Source organism: Piliocolobus tephrosceles, chromosome 13, assembly GCF_002776525.5.
Source record: "Piliocolobus tephrosceles isolate RC106 chromosome 13, ASM277652v3, whole genome shotgun sequence".
In the NCBI taxonomy this organism is placed as follows: Eukaryota; Metazoa; Chordata; class Mammalia; order Primates; family Cercopithecidae; genus Piliocolobus; species Piliocolobus tephrosceles.
Window position 1 is genome coordinate 3,879,035 of NC_045446.1, and position 16,977 is coordinate 3,896,011.

Consider the following 16,977-nt stretch of genomic DNA (forward strand, 5'->3'; position numbering starts at 1 on the left):
TTTTATTTGTATTTATTTATTTATTTATTTATTTATTTATTTATTTATTTATTTATTTATTTATTTATTTATTTATTTAGTAGAGACGGGGATTCACCGTGTTAGCCAGGATGGTCTGGATCTCCTGACTTCGTGATCTGCCCACCTCAGCCTCCCAAAGTGCTGGGATTATAGGCGTGAGCCACCCTGCCCAGCCAGCTCCATTTCTAATTCTAGTTCTCTTGCTGTTTCCACCACATCTGCAGTGACCTCTTGCCGTGCACCCCTCGAAGTCATCCATGAGGGATGGGACCAACTTATTCTCAGCTCCTACTCATGTTGACATGCCAGCCTCCTCCCATGATCACAAATGGACTTAATGGCATCTAGAATGGTGAACCCTTTCCAGAAAGTTTTCAATTGACTTTGCCCAGATCCTTCAGAGGAATCGCTGTCTATGGCATCTATAGCCTTACAAAATGTATTTCTTAAATATGAAGGCTTGAAAGTCAAAATTACTCCTTGATCCATAGACTGCAAATGGCTGTTGAGTCAGCAGGCGTGAAAACAGCATGACTCTCCTTTTACATCTCCAGCAGAGACATTGGGTGACCAGGTTCATCGTCAATGAGCAGTGACATTTTGAATGGAATCTCTTTTTTCTGAGCAGTAAATTTCAACAACGAGCTTAAAATATTCAGTAAGCCATGCTGTAAACAGATGTGCTGTCATCCAGGCTTTGTTGATCCATTTACAGAGCACAGGCAGAGCAGGTTTCACGTAATTTCTGGGGCCCTAAGATTTCCAGAATGGGAAATGAATCCCATCTTCAACTCAAAGTCACCAGCTGTACTGGCCCCTCACAAGGGAGTCAGCCTGTTCTTTGGAGCTTTGAAACCAGACATCGATTTCTCTTCTCTAGCTATGAAAATCCTAGATGGCACCTTCTTCCAATAGAAGGCCGTCTTGTCTCAATGGAAAATCTGTTGTTGAGTGTTGCCACCTTCATCCATGATCTTAACTAGATCTTCTGGAGAACTTGCTGCAGCTTCTCCGTCAGCACTTGCTACTTTGCCTTGCACATTTATGTGACGGACACAGCTTCTTTTCTTAAACTGGATGGAAGTTGCTGGCTTCCAGCTTTTTTCCTGCAACTTCCTCAGCTCTTCAGTCTTCAGAGAACTGCAGAGTTAGGGCCTTACTCTAGATTAGGCTTTGGCTGAAGGGAATATTGTGGCCAATTTGATTTTCTGTCCAACCAGTTAAAACTTTCTCCATATCAGTGCTATGGCTGTTCCAGTTTCTTATCAGTTGTGTGTTCACTGCAGTAGCACTTTTAATTTCTTTCCAGAGCTTTTCCTTTGCATTCACAGCTTGGCTAACTGGTGCAAGAGGCCTGTCTCAGCTTTCAGCCTATCTCAGCTTTTGACATGCCTTCCTCACTAAGCTTAATCATTTCTAGTTTTTGATCCGAAGTGAGAGACGGGTGACTCTTCCTTTCACTTGAACAGTCATAGGCCAGTGTAGGATTATTAATTGGCCTTATTTCTTTTTTTATTCCCTTGGCATGTGAAATTAGAGCTATAATCGGCCTAATTTCTCTATTGTTGTGTCTCAGGGAATAGGGAGGACCAAGGAGATAGGGAGAGATGACGGATCAGCCAGTTGGTAGATCAGTCAGAACACCCAACATTTATCAGTTCAGTTCTCTGTCTTACGTGGGTACAGTTCATGGCACCCCAAAACAATTACAATAGTAGCATCAAAGATCAGTGATCACAGATGACCGTGACAGATACCATGATACTCAAAAAGTTTGAAATGTTTCGAGAATTGTCAAAATGTGACAGAGACATGAAGTGACTACATGCTATTGGAAAAGTGGTGCCAACAGATTTACTTGACTCAGGCCAGGCACAGTGGCTCACTCCCAGAATCCTTGCACTTGGGGAGGCCAAGGTGGGAGCTTCGTTTGAGGCTGCAGTGAGCTGTGATCTTGCCACTGTACTCCAGCCTGGGTGACAGAGCGAGACCCTATCTGTAATAATAATAATAATAATAATAATAATAATTGCTGTCTCAATGGAAATCATAATGAACTAAAGACTAGAGGCCCTTCCATCAATTTTAGGACAAGAGGTAAGCCTCCAGGAATTCACTGGGGAAGATTCAGCATTCCTGAATTGACTTTTTTAAACCACTCTGCCAGTAAGAGTTTCTGAAGAAAATGTAATCATTTAATTCAATGTAGAAAAATAAAGCAATGTGACATTTTTATTTCCAAGCAAAAAAATAATAAAAACAAAAATAAAAATAAATAATAATAATAATAGAAGTGGGGGAAAAAAAACTGGATGTGCTCAACAATGGGTTGCCACAAACCCACAAACCTTCATTTTGTAACAAATGCAGTATCCCCGAAGCACAATAAAGCGAGGGTTAATAAGGTAAGATATGCCTCTGCGTCTTTTTTACACCTTTTCTCTGAATATCGGACTCCCTGTTCCATACTGTTTTGTAACCTACCCTTTTTTTCTGAACGGATGGGGAATATTTTTTCCCGTCGGTGAGCACTGTCATCCGTGCCTTTGATGGCTGCATAGAATGCCCCAGACCAATTTCGTCTTTCCCTGACTCACATTTACAGATGTTCCCGTGGCACTGTGACAGGCTCCTTTCTCCGGATTGCTCTCCCCGCTTCTCCCCTCTACCTCATTAGGGCCTGCCTAGTTCGGGTTCCTGTTGGCCAGGTTGCCTTTAGAGAAAGCATTTAGAGTAGGGACTGGCAAGTGCATTGCTTTATTTCTTGACGATTCATGTGGCGTGGCATCCCTGGACATCTGAGAGAACTGCTTTCATGCAGCCCGGCCCAGCTCGCCGTGGAGCTCTGTGCAGTGGTGGAAGAGATGCAGCAACCCCAGCATTGTGGTCAGGAGAGCAACACAGGCCCTCAGCAAAGGGAGTGGGCTGCAGAGGAGCCGTGGGCTAGAGCGCGACCCCGTTTTGTTCAACAGGAGCACCGGCATGTGTCTGTATTCCTGCATGTGCCCAGCGGTGCATAGACAAAGGTCTGGAATAACAATCCTCGGAGTGACGTTTGAGGTCGTCCCTGGGAGGGGAGTGAGATGGGGGAGGGAAGAGGGAGACTTTGCCTTTTCTGCGTTATTTTCATCTTTCCCGGGAGCGATGTATTCTGGGACGGCGTCTCTAGGCTCTACCCACTCTGAGGGGTGAGGTACTGGCAGCCCTCCCCATTCTGGGGAACGGCACCCTCAAGACACCTCAGGACACCTCCCGGCTCCAGCTGCGATCTGTGCTTCCCTCGCCATTCCCCTAGGAGAAGGGTCAAGAGATATAAATAAGAGGAGGAAATGCTTTTCTCAAATGGCTAAATTTCTCATTGCCCGTTGGTTTCCACGGCAACGGTGCCAGAGGCTGGCGATCTGTACTGAGAGTCTGCGTCCCAGTGTGTGCCCCTTGGCCGGCCATGCAGGGGCCATCTCGGAGCTAGCTTCCAAGGTCCCTGTGAAGAACGGTGTGCCCAGGCTGCCAAGCTCTGAGTGACAAGCCACGCAGCACGCTGGAGCCCTCTGTGCCACTAGCCCCGGCCATACCTTAAGAGAAACAAGCCAATAGGTAACCCCGGCCCCATACCTCCCTCATTCGCACCTGCCACCCCTGCCCACAGCAAGCCTTCTAAGGCACAAGTGATCCTTGTGCCCAGCTTTTGAAGATTCGTCCGGAGGGTCCCCGAGGAGGCACCCCATTCCCATCTTCCCGATCTGCCCCCACCGCCCACCTCCCAGCTCTCTTGCCTCAAGCACGCCTCCCTCCCTGGCTGACTCCTGGGCACCATTCAGGCCTGACAGTCACATCCTAGAGAAGCCTTCCCTGACCTTTCCCCTAATTAGAATAGCCTCCATCATATTACACAACCCAGGGCAGGCCCCTGTGTGATTCTCCAAGAAACTTCACCACACTCATGGCTACTTGTTCAGTTGTCACCTGCAGGTTGCAAACTCCACAAGGTCAGGGTTGAATCTGTCTTTTTCCCAGCTGTCTCCCTTTGGGAGATTGTAATTAAACAGTTCAGATAGCTGTTGGATGGATGGATGGATGGATGAATAGATGAAGGATGGGTAGATGGATGGATGGAGGGAGGATGGGTGGATGCATGGATGGATGGATAGCTAATTGGATGCACAAATGCGTGGGTGGGTGGGTTAGCAAATGGATAAATGAGTGGGTGGGTAGTCAAGTGGATGTATGGATGGAGGATGGGTGGGTGCATGGATGGAGGGATGGCTAATTGAATGGACGAATGGGTGGGTGAATGGGTAGGCAAATTGATAGATGAGTGGGTAGTTGGAGGGTGGATGAATGGATGGAGGGATAGATGGGTAGATGGACACATGAAAGGAGAGATGGATGGATGGGTGAATACATAGATGGGTGGGTGGGTGGATGGATGGATGGATGGATGGATGGATGGATGGATGGATAAAAGCAAGCCTGTCCTTATTAGGAACAAAGAACAGGGAATGACTCTGGTCAATTTGTGTTAAATGCCAGGTGAGATTGGAGAGTTTTGCAGGGCAGTGTGGCCTGGGACTTAGAGCTGTGAGGACCTGGGGCAGCTTTACTGACTGGCTGCTTCCCCGTTCCTCCCTCATGCTGTCCCTGCCCCACTCTGCCAGTCTGTTCTATTGTCACTGGTCCCAAATTCTCTGTTTCCCAAAGCAGCCTATCTAACTGGCTGTACTGGTCATCCCTGCCCCATTGGGAATGGCCTTTGCATCAGCTCTTGGCTTTAGCCCCTGCCAGCCTGCCAGCCAAGGGATGGACCACCTGTGATCAGGAGCCCACCCTTGGGTCAGTCAGTCTCCCAGGGCACAGAGCATGGTACCATTTCCCTTGAGCCAGAGTGGGAGTGCTATGGCCTGAGCTGTGCCAGCTCAGAGGGGCTGTGAGGTGGTATTCACCATGCCCCCCACACAAAATCCAATGCATCCAAGTCCCTGGGGTGGTAGCCACGGAGCTCAGGGGCTGGTCCTCCAGCCCTTAGCCCTCTGCGTCTCTGCTGACGATCTCAGGCACCAGCATGCACCAGACTGTGCCGGCACTGCCACTCTTTTCAGAACATGTAGTGGAACGACACAAAACAACTACCTTCAGGGGCTTGCTTTCCTGGGTCCTTTGTCAGGCAGGTCCTGTGTACCCCAATGTTTTAAAATGTAGGTTTTATTATTATTAAGATATGGCGAGGCCCACGGATCAGGAGACAGCGGCTAACTCACAATTCCCAGGAGGTCGGGGAGGCCATGCCTTCGGGGCCATATGGGGAAGCACCAGGTCCATTAGGAGGCAGGGGGGGGGGGGGTGGGGGGGGGGAGGAGTGTGAACAGGAGCTTTACCATGATTTCCGCAGGAAGGAACGAGCAAGGCAGGCAATGTAGGTGGGTTAAGGGTTGGCAGCTGGAATCATTTCAGAGATCTGGGGTGTAGGGCCTGTCCCTGGCTGTCTGATACCCAGTCCTGGGGCTATGAGGGCAGGGATAGTGGCTAGTGACTGGGAGTGTGGGAGCCGGATAGAGGAGGGATGGGCGTGGCCTCTGCTTTGGTTGGTTGGCATTTGAAAGTCCGGCTGTCAGGTGAGCTGTTTACTTTCTCTAGGAATTGCCTGACTCTCGAGGGGCCGTCCCTCCAGGGTCAGCACATCCCTGGATGCCAGAGCGTCAGAAAGAGAAAATAAAAGACACAGATGGTAGGTCCGTCACACGGGATCAGAACACAGACTCAGCCCTGCACGTGATTCGAGCGCCTGGATGCCTGGCTTAGTAACTACCTCCTACCTTTAGACTCACTGGACCTGCAAATGTGCCCTTGAGCCAGGCCCCACTCTCAGACTGGGGACACGTCAGGGGCCACCCAAGGGCAGAGTAGAGCCAAAGTGCTGGCAGGCAGACCCATCACAGGCAGCAATCACAGCCAATAATTGAATGGTTCTGGGGGTCGGCCGGGGATGAGGCCTTGGGGAGCGTGCTCAATGTGACTGCGGAGTCATGCACGGCGGTCAGGCCATGCCTGGAGGTTGGAGGGAAGGAGGGCTGTGCGGTTGGGCTGAGCAAGCTTCGCAGAGTGGCAGGGGAGAAAGGGGAGGCGTGGCTGGGCCAGGCCATGGGAACCCTGTGGGCCACTGGGCAGTGCTGGCTTTTACCTGTGAGGAGCAGGCAGCCCGCGGGCTTTATACCATGGGGTGGTGGTGAGCTCTTGTTGTGTTGTGGAGGATCGCTCTGGCCGCTGGGTGGACAAAAGACTGCAGAGGGGGCATGCAGCCTCGGTAGGTCATTAGGAGGCTCCTGACAGTGAGCAGGGGTGGACGGGCTGCAGTTTTTATCCTGAGCCACTCAAGATGGAGGGGACTCAACCTCAGTGAATTTGGGATTCGGTCACCCAGAGTGCATGTTTTCCGTGCCATCTGGGCAGCTGGCATTTAGCTGCACTTTCCTGGCACTGCCCTCCTTGGAGCCAGAAGTCAGCCAGCCCCTTGCAAGAATCAGAGCTCATGAAAATCGCATCTGCCAGTATTGGCTGAGCATTTGCTGTGCTGTAGGCACAGGGCAGGACTGGACTCCTTCTGCCTGTGCCACAGCCCCGAAGATCGGGGCACTATGGATGCTGCCATCACACGCTGGCCCCTGTTCTGCAGCTGAATCTTCTGGCTCTATCCTGGCCCTGTACCCTTGCCCTCCAGGTCACCTTGTCACCACATGCTCCCTCTGCCAGCAAGGCCTCCCACCTCTTGCATCAGTTGGGGAGATGCTGCTAGGCGCCTACTTCTGGAGTCAGCTGGAAATCCCACATCTATGGAGCCATACCTGAGCCCATATGTAGACGAAGACATCCCCCCTCTGGCCTCCACGGCTCCCTTACACATTCTCAGCCACAGCCTAGTGCCCCTGCCCCGGGGCTAGGCACCATGCAGATTCTCCCCCAGTCTTCCCTCTGTGCCCCACTCCGTGTGGCCATCAGAGCACTGAGCTGCGCCCCCCGTCCACAGCGCAGCACCCTGGCCCCACGAGGCTGCTGCAGGCCTCAGGAGAGTGAGCTCCTGCAGAGCAGGCTCTGCCAGTGATTCCTGGGGCTTCTCAGACTTCACCAGCACCTGGGGGTCCTGCTCATCAGACGTCCATCCTACTCAACAGACCCCGTCCCCAGCCCCGGCCCAGACTGGCTGACTCAGATTGCCAGGGAGAGGGCCCAGGGTCTGCATTTGTCCAAAGCCTCCCAGGTGGCTCTGAAGCTCCACCAGCTTCTAGAACACCACCATAGCACACACAGATGCTGCCTGTGACATATCTGGTTTTTGGCTGTCATCTCTGGGATAAGGCCCCTTCAGGGACCCTGACAGCATCGGAAGTGAGACACTGCATCCCCACACCTGACCGGGTGCCCACTAGGACCTGTGAAGGCCCCATCACTCCAGGGCCACCCTCAGTGAACCAGGGGAGAGGTTTGCACATCCTCCCGCCGCCCCCAGCCTGCACGCACTGGTCAGACAGATACGGGCCTGAGCACGTATCTGCTGCCTACTGCCTCTGTAGGGAGCTCAGAGGGACACACTGGCTCCGGGACTCCACAGGGAAGCTGAGTGGGTCCCATCTGCTGAGCGGCTGAGCAGAGAGCATCTTGCCCCAGCCCTCCCCGTTACTTGCAGACCTGTGTGCATTAGCTAATTGGATCCGGCCACAGCTGGCGGCCTCCGTGGCATTCAGTCAGCAGTAATAGAGTTAGGGGCTTGGAGGCCCTGGATGTGTGGGGATAGTTAGGTGGTCCTTTCAGCTGGTGCTCATGCCAGGCCCCTTGTCATCATGAGGACGGCGGCATTAGCCCCTTGGGGTGGAGCAGCCAGGGGGCTAATGCCGCCTCTCTGCTTTCTTTCCAAGGCCTTCTCTGACTGATAGCACCTTTGACTTTCTGCTCTGGGTCTGTCTGCTCTCTCCCCAGGCCAACCCCTCCTCTGGCCTCAGCTCTTCGGCAGGGAAAGGAGACTGGGCCCGGCCCGGGATCTGTCCCCTCCCATTGACCAGCAGCTTCCAGGGGAGGCAGGGTGGTCTCTGTGGGCATCAGGCTTGGGGCAGGGCCGGCAAACATTTACAGCCCCAACGCTCGTGTGCCCGAGAGAGGAGATCAGGAACTTTGCTCTACAGGAGATTAAATTGGAGTCCAGGAAGATTAAGTGGCTTCCCAGGGACCACAGCAGTCACACAGCTCAGAGCTGGCAGAGCGAGGCTTGGGGTGAGTTCCTCCAGTTCCAGGGCTGGACTCTCTGTACTCACGGAATGCCACTGTGTGCACGAGGCCCCAACTTCAGTCTTTGCCTTTAGCTAGCTAGCTTGATTGATTGATTGATTGATTGACAGAGGCTTGCTCTGTCACCCAGGCCGGAGTGCAGTGGCATGATCTCGGCTCACTGCAACTTTCGCCTCCTGGGTTCAAGCGATTCTCCTGCGTCAGCCTCCTCAGTAGCTGGGATTACAGGCACATGCCACCACGCCCAGTTAATTTTTGTATTTTTAGTAGAGATGGGGTTTTGCTATGTTGGCCAGGCTGGTCTCAAACTCCCAACCTCGAGTGATCTGCCCTCTTCAGCCTCCCAAAGGGCTGGGATTACAGGCATGAGCCACTGGACCTGGCCTAGCTAGCTTTAAAGTACAGTGAGTTATGGTGTTGTTGAGAAGTAAAAAAACAGTAACAAAAATTGAAGCACCAACAACCTTGATGTAACAGAGAATATGATATTCAGATAGGAAGATGCCATCTTTGAGGAAGACAGAGGCCTTTCCTAAGGTACTGGAACAGCCAGTCAGGTTTGTGGTTCTATTTCAGTGACTACAAGAGCTTTTCTTCCCTTGCCCTCCAAACACTAGACTTGCTTTTTGCCATTGTCCCTGACGGAGATCCCACGGTGACTTCTGGAGAAGGGAGTGCCCTGAACCTTTATCCATTCTCAATCCGGGTGCCTCTTGTCCCTAGATCTGGCGGCTCCTCAGAAGGCCTCCCAGTGACGAACACTTAGGTGCTGATGACGGGGAAGAGCCAGAACTCTGGGAGCCCCTGGACCTGGTGGGCTCTGGGTCAGGGCAGAGTGACAGAAGGGTGTGGGGTGTATACCCACATGTGTGTGCTGCAGCATCCTGGGGCCCACAGAGGGAACAGCAGTGAGCCCCCAGGGTCTCCCCAGCCAAACCAGCTCTAGCCTTTGTGAGTAGCACAAGCTTTGAGGTCTCATCTCTCATTTGAGGTACCGTCACCGCCCAGGCCTGGTAGACACCACCCAGGCCCAGGAGAGCCTGGCATGAAGATGTGGCCCGCGGCCTGCTGGCCTCGCTATTCCCGCCTGCCCCAGCCCTGGCTCTGGCCGGGCAGCCACCAGCTGGGAAGCAGCCTCAGGCCTGAAGAGTGGGAGGAAGTGGCTCCTGCGCCCACTGTGCCAGTGCCACGGAGCTGTCCTTGGTCCTGGCAAAACACCACTCCCTCGTCCTTCATCTTGAGCCTCCGTGGGTGCCACCAGGTGCCCACAATTTCCTCTGGCAACACCGAGCAGACCCAGACTTCCCAGACAAGGCCAGATCCCCAGCAGCCCAGGCTCCAGGCCCACGCCACTCATTGGCAGCCCAATTTCATCCTGCAGGAGGGTAAGGGACACGATTGAGTGTTCTGGAGACTGGCGTGATCTGCAGTGACAAAGGGATGTTCAGAGATGTCCTGCTGGTGGCCCCCTGGACACTGGGGCCACGTGGGGTACAGGGCTGAGCTCTCACCTTGTGGCTCATTATAGGGTCTTCAGTTGCAAAACGCAGCCAGCAAGACTGCGCAGCGCCTCAGCCCAGCCGCCCTCCCCCCCTCACCGTTTATTAATGACCATAAGGAAGGGGCTGGTCTGCAAAGCGCCCCCCCGCAGCAGCCCGGTGGATATCCACAGCTTTCTGATGTTCTCAGCCTCATAGAAGTCAGCTGTGCACTTCCTGTGGCTGACATGGTGGCAGCAAGTTACCATGAACCCGGTGGCTTCCAACAACACGTGGTTATTATGTTAGGGTTCTGGGAGCCAGAAGTCCAATGCGGGGCTCACTGGGCTAATGTCAAGGTGTGGTCAGGGCTGGTTTCTGCTGGAGGCTCCGGGAGAGCCTGTTTTCTTGCCTTTTCCACCTTCTCGAGGCCACCTGTGTTCCTTGGCTTGTGGCCCCTGTGGCCAGCAGCACATCCCTCCAACCTCTGCTTTCAAACTCACCTCTCCAGCTCTGCTCTTCCCAGCTCCTCCTCCACTTATCAGGACGCTTTGATGACGCTGAACGCTAGGGCCATCTCTAGGTCTTCATCACATCTGCAAAGTCCGTTTTGCCACTTATGGTCACACAGGTCCCAGGGATTAGGGCATGGACATCTGGCAGCGATGGCTCTGCTGACCACAGCGGGCTGACCTGCACAGGGCAGGTCCTGGGGACACCTGGGGTCCTGGGATCTGGCCTAGGCCTGGGAGATGCCACCTGGGGCCTAGCTCCGTCCGTGCCTGTCTTACATTCATACCATCACCGCCCAGGCCCGGGAGATGCCACCTGGCGCCCAGCTCCGTCCGTGCCTGTCTTACATTCATACCATCACCGCCCAGGCCCGGGAGATGCCACCTTTGGCCCAGCTCCGTCCATGCCTGTCTTACATTCATACCATCACCCAGGACTGGGCTCTGCCCCATGGGGTGGCCTATAGGCCCCACTTTCTGGGCAGAAAGAAGGGAAAGGATGTAGTGCCAGCTGCAGCCTCTTCTGGCTGTCCTCAGAGGCAGCCACCATTGTCCTGTCCCACAGCTGGGCCTTTTCGGGGACACCTCGTGCTCATGCGAGGGGCTTTGATCTGTGTTTCATGTAGATGCTAAGGTAGCCCAGTGAGCTCATTGGCTGGAAATGATTTTCTTGAGAAATATGATGTCCCACGCCCAGCACAGGGCAGGGTTGGACTGGGGACACATCCATGCCCTTGGCCGCTTTGCCAGGGGTGAGCTGGGCCTGGAGTCTGAGCAAGACCTAATTTAATAAATCAGAGTGGGACCTAGGGTGTGTAGCCCTGCGTTCCTACTCCCCTGGATCCAGCACAGGCCTCGCCTTCCTACTCCCCTGGATCCAGCACAGGCCTCGCCTTCCTACTCCCCTGGATCCAGCACAGGCCTCGTTCTCACCTGCATTCGTGCTCCTCTGTGTTCAGGTTCCCACGTCCCTGTATTCAGCAACAGCTTGAGAGAGGGTGGTGCTGCGGCGCGTGGGAATGGGCTGTGAGGGGAGGCTGCCCGTCCTGTGGGGAGGCCAGGGAAGGGCTGCGAGTGATCTACTAGATGATCTCTGGGCTCATGGCATCCCCGACATCTAAACCATCACGAATAAGTAACTTTCAAGGCAAGGGCAGTCGTCCCCCTTTGAGAAGAAAACCAGTCTCTTGGTTATCTCTGAATTGGGCGAAAATCTTCCATAGGCTGTCCTGTCGCTCCAGTTCGTGTAAATTAGCAGATTCGATGTCACCAAGCGCGAGGCCACACACCTGGCTGGTTTGCGGTGGTGTGAGGTGAAGGTTCTGTCTGTGAGATGTGCCCCGGGGCCCCCCACCTTCTTGGGGACACGCTGTCTACTCCACGGGGGAGGAACCACTGTCAGTACCAAAATGGTGCACATAAAGGACGTGGGCCTCCAGAGCCCGTCATGGCCACAAGCACTTGGGCTGTGCGATGCTGTGGTCCAGGCTGGGAAGGCTGTGTGTCCTGTCACGTGCATGTCCTCCTTGAGACCTCGCCTTCTGCACCAACAGCATCACCATCCTCGGGTGAGCAGAGAAGGTGCCGTTCTGAAACCCACTCTTGCGGGGCTGGAATAAAAGTCCAAAAGCAATCTGCATGCCTCCCTGCTTGCGGGAGCAGGAGTCTCCATTTCTTGCAGCCTGTTGTGGTTCCAGGAAGTACAGTGCACCCTGCAGGTATCCTGCTGGGGTTCGAGTCCTACCTTGGACAGGCGCCGGATCTGTAGGCTGCTTCCCTGTCTGTGCGATGGCGAGAGTGCAGTGTACGAGCTGCCACGACAGTGCATTGAGTGTGTCTTCGTGTGTCTGAGTCAGCTTGGGCTGACCACAACGCCCCATGGACCAGGCGGCTTACACGGGCCATTGGTGGGCTCACATTCTGGAGGCTGGAGTGAGAGATCAAGATAGAACAGGGCTGGTTACTCCTGAGGCCTCTCTCCTGGGCTGGCATTCAGCCACCTTCTCCCTGTCCCCTCACAGGTCATCCCCACGAGTGTGTCAGTGTCCTCATCTCCTTAAAAGACCCCGGTCCTACTACTAGATTAGGGCCCACCCTAATGGCCTCATTTTAATTTAAGCAGCTCTTTAAAGGTCCTATTTGCAAATACAGTCACGTTCTGAGGTTGTGGGGGTTGGGACTTTAACACAGGAATAGGGACACACAGTTTACCTCCATTTATCAGCCCATCAGGCTGTGGGGTGCAGTGCAGCCAGGGCAGGGAGCCACGAGTCCAGTGCCTGAATGCTCAGGTGGGGGTGGACCTGGGCGGGAAACCAGGCCTGGCCCCTCAGATCAATCTGTTGCCTCGTCTGTTTTGTGCACATCAGGAAAGGATGATTTCCCTGCAAGAGGAGGAGCAGCAGTGCCTGTGGGCCTGGGGGTGGTCACTGGCCGGGACCGCACACCTGTTACCTGGCTCGATTCTGCAAACCCGCCTGTGGCTTTCGGTCTCCATTTGCAGTGGAATCGAGGCTCTGGGAATCGTGTGACTTTCCTCAGCCCAGAGGTGTCTTGTGGTCCGTGGGTGCCATGAAGCGGCTCCACCAGGAAGAAAGGCGTGGCCGTGGCCCTCCTCACTCTCTGCGTGGTTGGGTCATTCCTGGTGGTCTTGGGGTCACTGGGGCAATCGTGGCTCCTGCCCGGAGCTCGGGATTTTGACACTGATGATCCCATATTATGCTTTCCAGAAAGATGCGGCTCTGAGTCACTCTTCCTTCCTCTCACCGCACGGGGATCACGAGTCCTCCTGGGGGTGTCTGGGCTCCACGGTGTCACGTCTGTGTCACCGGATCCAGACTGAGGGAAGAGGCTGGCGCCCAATGACGTGGGTCCGGAGGCACTGAGGGAGCTCGTCCCCAGGGAGGGAGGCAGCGGCGTGGCCTCTGTGGCAGGTGCAGGATGGGCGATCTCCTGGGCTCCCACAGTGTCCTGGGCATCCCTTCTGCTAACAGCGTGATACTCATTATTTCTAGAGAGCCACCGGCACTCCCCAGGCGTTTATCACCTGCCTGCTCTGTCCTTGGGGCTAACTCATGGCCCCCTCGCAGTCCCTCGGGGTTGGTGGCACTACTGCCCTATTTAGTAGGGGAGAAAAGTGAGGGATAAGGAAGTGATGAAACCTGTTTGCAGGGACTTTCATTGCCTCACAGCAGCCCTGGGCATCCCAGTCTTACTGATGGGGAAACAGAGGCCCTGGGAGAGCCAGGTAGCTTCTTCAGGCTGGTAATGGCAGAGTTAGGGCTGGGAGTGTGGTGTTTTTTTGTTTTGTTTTGTTTTGTTTTGTTTATCTGAGATGGAGTCTCACTCTGTCGCTGAGGCTAGAGTTCAGTGGCACAATCTCGGCTCACTGCAAGCTCCGCCTCCTGGGTTCATGCCATTCTCCTGCCTCAGCCTCCCCAGTAACTGGGACTACAGGCACCCGCCACCACGCCCAGCTAATTTTTTGTGTTTTTTCAGTAGAGACGGGGTTTCACCATGTTAGCCACGATGGTCTCAATCTCCTGACCTTGTGATCCGCCCGCCTTGGCCTCCCAAAGTGCTGGAATCACAGGCGTGAGTGTGGGTTTTTTGACGCTGAGTCCAGTGCTCCCCGCTGGCCTGGCTGCCTCCCTGGGAAGTGCATGGGGTCTGCCGCAGCCGCCTGCTGTTCCTCGCAGGAAGGCTCCACACCACATCTTCGCCTGCAGCTTCCATGCCCCTGCACCGCCAGCCTCTCCTTTCCTCCTCTGCATCCCAGCACCTGTGCAAACAAAGGGTTCCTAAGAAGTGCTGAGGGACAGGTAACTCCCCGTAGACACAAATGGCCTGGTGCTCAGAGGCCAGGAGTCTGTCTGCCAGAATTTAAGCCTGTGCGATGCTCTGGTTGTGGGGGGGCGGGGGATGCATTTCCACCCTGGAAAACGGGAAATGTGGCACCCCGAAGCTCACGCCTGACTCTCAATGCTCAGGTGACTCCACCAACAAATAATTACTGAGCCTCTGACACTGCCAGGCTGCAGCACGGCCCAGGGGATTCTGCGGTAAGGAATTAAAACCTACTGGGTCCCCAGTCTAGCTCCGAGGAGCCTCGTAGGAGCTCAGCGTCCTCCACTCTGTCCAGCCCACCCGCCCCCACCGACCCAGGTTCTCCACCTCATCACCCACCACGGGCTGCGGTTATGCAGAAGCCCGTCAGCAGTCACCTCACAGCCCCAGAGTCTCTGCACGTTTCATCCCGCACCCCCCACCCCCTCGCCACCTGAGTGTTGATTTACGTGCACTCTGTAAAGCACGCACACATTGCAAAACACATGTGGAAACGCCAAAGGTGGAGGCGGAGGGAATGATGAAGAAAAGCCTGGTGTCTCCTCCCCACCCCAGGGGACTCTGCGTGCCCTCTTTGGGGCTGACTCCGTAGCTTTTGTACATTTTTTTTTCTTTTTTTTTTTTTTTTTTTTTGAGACAGAGCCTGGAGTTGTTACCCAGGCTGGAGTGCAGTGGCGCAATCTCAGCTCACTGCAACCTCTGCCTCCCGGGTTCAAGCAATTCTCCTGACTCAGCCACCTCAGTAACTGGGATTACAAGTGCCCACCACCATGCCCAGCTGACTTTTTTTGTATTTGTAGTAGAGATGGATTTTTGCCACTTTGGCCGGGCTGGTTTCAATCTCCTGACCTCAGGTGATCCGCCCACCTCGGCCTCCCAAAGTGCTGGGATTACAGGTGTGAGCCACCACGCCCAGCCGGCCTTTGTACCTTGACAGTCACCGTTGGGTGACCTCTCCTCTGCTGCCTGCCTGGGTGGCTTGGCTTGGACCCCAGTGTCCTTCCTACTCAGTGTGCTGTCCTTGTCCCACTCGGAGCAGGGAACAAGGAGGGCCTGGCTTGAATGTACCACAGAGGATCAGCCGCAATGAAGGTTTTGAAACAGAAACGTGCCTTTTGTGTGTGTGGCTTCCTGTGTGTGAGTGTGGGGATGGGGATAGCTGGGCAGGGCCTGCAGGACAGGCGGGACTCATAGCAGGACCTCTACCTAGCCTCCGGGTATCATGGCAAAATGAGGAGGACAGGGAAGGAAAGCAAAGAAAACTTGACGGGCAGCAAGGTTTGGGGTCAGAGTTTTGTAAGGCTGCCAACCATAATGGTTTCAGAGGTGTCCCAGCACTACTAGCAGACATGTGACCTAATCCCCCAGTTCATAGACTGAGACCCCTGTCTGTGCTCCATGCTGCAGAACGGCGTGGCCCCCAGTGCACAGGGTGGATCCCATCAGAGCCAGCCCCTCCTTCTCTTCCTGCTCCATGGTGGAGCCAGGGCTGCATACAGAGTCAGAGAAGCGGGGGGGACCCTTCAGGGCACGCCACCCTCATGGGCAAAGGGACACTCACTAGAAGTCCCCTGGCAAAGTGCAAATGTGTGAAAGTGGGAGGAGCCATGGCCCCAGAGCCAGATGAGTGAGTAAAAGAATGAATGAATGAATGAACGAACGAATGAATGGGAGACATTAGGTGATCAATCTCAGTTGCAGTGCTGGGATGGAGCAGAAGCAGGCATCAAGCCAGCCTGTTCTCCTGCCTCCAAAGACCCCCACCCCCTACCCTGATGTTGCCTCTCCCAGTGGGGGAGGTGGGGTATTTAGTGCCCTGTGGTATAAGTTCCCGGCAGGCTGTGGGGAGTGTGGGGAAGCTCAGAATAAAGGCCCCAAACAAGCACAGGCTGGCTTTGGGCCAGACCTCCACAATCTGTGTTGGCTCACCTGGAGATTGATCAGCAGGGTAAACTGAAGCAGGGCCTAAGAGATTGGGCAGGGGCTGCCACGAGCTCTGTGAGCCCTGTGGTCATAGACAAGAGGAACTGGCTGAGTTCTCCATCAGCACCACGCTGGGGGCTTGGCCGCCCCTCGGAGCTGGCAGGAGAAGACCAGATTTCCTAAGGAGTGTCCATGTTTGGAGAAGAACCAGGGCTGGGGGCCAGGAGCATGGGTCTTGGTGGCTGGAGAGAAACTGGCATAGCGCCATCTGCCCCTGGGGCAGGGTGTGGAACCCAAGAGCATATCATCAGCCCAGGCCTTTCAGGGCCCCCAGCGGTCTCCACTGTCACCAGGATGTGGGTGTGCCCTGAAGTCTTCCGAGTGAGAAGTACTTTGCATACTCTAAGTCAGACAGAACGTAAAAGTGGCCGTTTGCTGAAGTGAGGTGTGGGGTTGGGAGCCTGAGGCATCAGCTGGCGCCCCATTTCCCCTCCTCACCCTCAGGGGTAGCCAGGGGCTTGCGTGGGACGTGGACTCCAGCTGTCTCCCAGAACCTGAAGCTTGATCTGGTCAACGCAGGAGGGGCCACTGGGGTCATCTTCATGTCTTGGTCCCAGTAACTTCTAAGTTCTTTATATCAAATGCCATCCCCCCCCTCCACCACACACAGACGTATGGGGCAGCCTCTCCTGTGGTATCGGTCATATCATGATACACTTTTTAAAAACTTTCCTGGGGCATAATCAATGTCCAGTCAAGTTCACATATTTAAAGTGTGCAATTCTATAAGTTTTCACATGTGTGTATTCTTGGGAAACCATCGCCAAGATCAAGGTGACAAGTCCTTCCACCAACCGGCTTGCTCCCGCCCCCGCCCCACCCCCACCGCTGCAGGGACCGCCCAGCTCCATCACAGCCCCGCCCCC

At 54.5% G+C, this 16,977-nt stretch overlaps 1 protein-coding gene across 1 annotated transcript in view; it reads left to right on the forward strand.

Annotated features, from left to right (window-relative positions):
- SHANK2 (SH3 and multiple ankyrin repeat domains 2) overlaps positions 1-16,977 on the forward strand; it is a 646,969-nt gene that overhangs the window by 523,728 nt on the left and 106,264 nt on the right. The gene's annotated exons all lie outside the window — the stretch shown is intronic.